The sequence below is a fragment of the Pongo abelii genome, chromosome 12 (assembly GCF_028885655.2).
Source record: "Pongo abelii isolate AG06213 chromosome 12, NHGRI_mPonAbe1-v2.0_pri, whole genome shotgun sequence".
Lineage (NCBI taxonomy): Eukaryota > Metazoa > Chordata > Mammalia > Primates > Hominidae > Pongo > Pongo abelii.
In genome coordinates, this window is record NC_071997.2 from 112,611,199 (window position 1) to 112,614,896 (window position 3,698).

The 3,698-nt window shown below is 47.9% G+C and overlaps 1 non-coding gene across 1 annotated transcript; it reads right to left on the minus strand.

Moving 5' to 3' along the window:
- Positions 1–2,906: 2,906 nt before the first annotated feature.
- Positions 2,907–3,011, minus strand: LOC112132255 (U6 spliceosomal RNA). The gene has a single exon (XR_002914049.1). It is a non-coding gene; the product is annotated as a U6 spliceosomal RNA (small nuclear RNA).
- Positions 3,012–3,698: the final 687 nt, after the last annotated feature.

Here is a 3,698-nt window from a genome sequence, read left to right on the forward strand (position 1 = left end):
CCCAGGTGGCTCCAGGACCCCCAGACAGGCAGGGTCAAGGAGGCAGCTGGTGGGAAAAGGGACTTGAAGCGGCACACTGTGTTTCATTTGTGTGATTTTTTTCAGCGTGTGTATATTTGGCATGGTTTAGGTGGGGGCGAGTTGCAGAGATCAGAGGCCTAGAATCCCCTTCTCCCTCCTACCCCAGGCCTCCCCACGGTGCTGCTACTAGCTGGGACTGAGTAGAGACGGTCATAGAGACAGGTTCCAGACTCCTGTTAAGGGCCCTGTCGGAGGAGCACTCATCTCCTGGGAAGAGTCCCAGCCCTCGGCGAGGGCTCTTTGGTCTACTTCAGAGCCGCACCTTGAGGGAGAGTTCCGGGCATCAGGCAGCTTGCCCTGGGGCCTGTGGGGCATCTGTGGGGCCCCATGGGAGCCTGCGCACCATGGGATAGGCAGCTAGGAAAAATCCATGTCCGACACGCAATCTGAGACCTTGGGAAAGAAAGGACCTTGTGGCCAAGGAATGCGGCTCAGGGACCTGTGTATGTGTACGTGTGTGTATGTGTGTGTGCGTGTGCACGCATGTGTGTGTCTCTCTGTATCTGCGTGTGCATGAATGTGCAATGAGAGCTGGCTAGGGCAGCAATATTCCTCCTCAGAACAGTGAAATTGGTAATGGTCATCTCATGACAGCCCCGGGAACCTCTCCCTGCCTCGCTGGCATGCCACCCTTCCTTCCCCTTCCTAGGGGACACCCACTCACACCTGCCCTCACTGTAATGCCCAGTGGCCCCTGCCTTCTCAGCCTCTCCTCATCCAAACAGGCTCTCAGAATATCCTCTGAGAAACTCATTTCTCCTGAGTTGTTGGTGGCTGAAAATGAGGCCTCCCGTGTGGCCCTCCCAGCCACTCTCACCTTCCAGGGACAGTCCTCCTGTCCCTACATGCATGGCCTCAGCTATGACCAGGGAGGACCTTGGCTTTCTAGGACACAGAGGCAGCCTGCTGTTGCCTGGCTCCTGCTGGAGATGGAAGACATGCCCGGCTGTGGACTAAAGGCAGCTGAAACCAATCATGGCCACCATGACACATTCCAGCCTCTGAGGCCAGACTGAGCCATGAGACTCTCCTGCCTACTTGCTGACACCCCTGAGAGGCCTCGGGCACAAGGAGACACATCGTGGCCATGGTTGAAGCCACAGATATAGGTGTCGGGGGATATAGGTGAGACGCTGGTGGGGCAGGAATAGTGCGTGTGATACATGGTGTTGGTGCCAGACAGGTGTACGGAAGATATTAGAAAGATCCTAAAGGGGGTGAAAAAGTTGTAATCTCCTCTCCCATCTATCCTCTACACACACCTCCAGTGTTATCTTTTCTATCTCAGCCAGTCTAGCTGTTTGACAAATGGTGGTGGTGTTAGGGAGGTATGTGGTGTTCCTGGAAGACATGAGAAAGATACACAGATCATGGAGGAGGCGAAGGTTCTAATCTCATCTTCAGTTTGTTCTCTACACACACACTACCATTATCATCTTCCTGATCTCAGCCAACTTGGCCGTTCAATGATGATCAAGTTCTTAGGGTGAACATTAGTGTCTCCTAATCCCCAAAGATAAGATGGGAAAGGGTCTTCAGGCCCACACCCTTGCCACAAGGAGATATGTTACAATGAAAGTAAATTTCAGACCATATTCCGCCACAATGACATACTTTTATCAGCAAATAGTCACAAAAATAGTCATTTGGCCCCTCCACTAAACTTGGGGCATCCCCTTTCTCTACCGCTAGGCATGCTGATAAGCACTCACATGGGAAGTCCAGTAGCTCAAATATATGGCGATGTTCTGTCAGCGGGACCAGCCGAGCTTCTGGTTGGGCCAGAAGACAGAGTTGTCAAGGCCAAGAGGAGACTCAGAATCAAATGGAAATAGGCCCAGAGCACAAGTCCCTGCTTGTCAGGCACCCACGTTTGCTGGATTCTTCTGTCTTGTTCAAGCAAAGACATAGGTGCCTAAACCATCTTTCCAGCTGAATATAGTTCTTGAACATCACTCACCTCACCAACAACAAATTGCCTGGATATTGTTTATGCTAGTTAATGAATTTTGGGGAGCAGATTTAAATAACTATATTTGAAGCCCTTGCTAGCCACTTCTAGGGTGTGAGTTACTTTAAGTGTTAACTCATCGCCCCTAGAGCATACATTACAATTAGCTCACACACAGAGACACTATCTCTTGTATTCATACAATGGAGCTTTCAAGTAAGTCACAGACATTACACTAACCCAGGGTGTAACCCTTGGCGCTATTGACATTTTGAGCCAGAGAATTCTTTGTTGGGGTGGGGGGCAATCTGAGCATTGCAGCCTTTAGCAATAAAAACCAATACTTGGCATTTATCCAATAGATGATAGTAGCATACCCCCTCCGCTACCAAGTTGTGATGACCAAAAGGCCACCATACCTTGCCAACTGTCCCCTGGGGACAAAATCTCTCCAGGTTGAGAACCATTGAACTAGAGTGACCATATTTATTGTCCACTCTGGGACACTTTCTTCTTAAACTTACATATCAGAAAATGTTAACTAAATACAAAAATAGAGAGACTAGTATCATCAACATACCACCACCCCATGTATCCACCACTAAAACTCCATAATTGTCAACTCAACCAATTTTATTTCGTCTCTACTTCCACTCACATTCTGCCACCACTTCGCCTTGCTAGATTGGTTTGAAGCAAATTCTAGACAATATTCATCTATAAATATCTAAGTGTATGTCTTTATTTTTTAGATTTTTTAGTTGGCACATAATAATTGTACATATTTATGGGGTACATAGTGATGTTGAGAGGCATATAATGTGTACTGATCAAATCAGGGTAATTGACATATTCATCTCTCAAACACTTATCATAAAATATGGAATGCTTCACAAATTTGCATGTGATCCTTTGTGCAGGGGCCATGCTAATCTCTGTATCATTCCAATTTTAGTATATGTGCTGCCAGAGTGAGCACTAGATGGACTGATCTATCTATCTATTAATATATCTATCTATCTTTAAAAGATAAGAACTCTTTTTGTTTTTTTTTTAGATGAGGTCTCACTATGTTGCCCAGGCTGGAGTGCAGTGGCTCTCCTGAAAGGAGTGAAGCCTGAATTCCATTGCACTCCAGCCTGGGCAACACAGTAAGAGTAGTGGGATCCAGCCTGGGCAACGTACCCAGAGCAGGCGCAATCCCACTACTGATCAGCACAAGAGTTCTGACCGGCTCCATTTCCAACCTGGGCTGGTTCCCCCTCTTTAGGCAAACTGGTTGTCCCCTGCTCCCAAGAGGTCACCATATTGATGCTAAACTTAGTGTGTACACCCAGTTGGCATAACGCACTACAGCCCAGAATTCCTGGGGTCAAGTGATCCTTCTGCCTCAGCCTCCAGAGTAGCTGCGAATACAGGCATGCACTATCATGCCCGGCAGAACTCTTTTTTTTTGTTTGTTTTTTGAGACAGTCTCGTTCTGTCCCCCAGGCTGGAGTGCAGTAGCATGATTTAGGCTCACTGCAACCTCTGCCTCCTGGATTCAAGCAATTCTTGTGCCTCAGCCTCCCGAGTAGCTGGGATTACAGGCATGTGCCACCTTGCCTGTCTAATTTTTGTATTTTTTAGTAGAGACAGGGTTTTGCCATGTTGGCCAGGCTGGTCT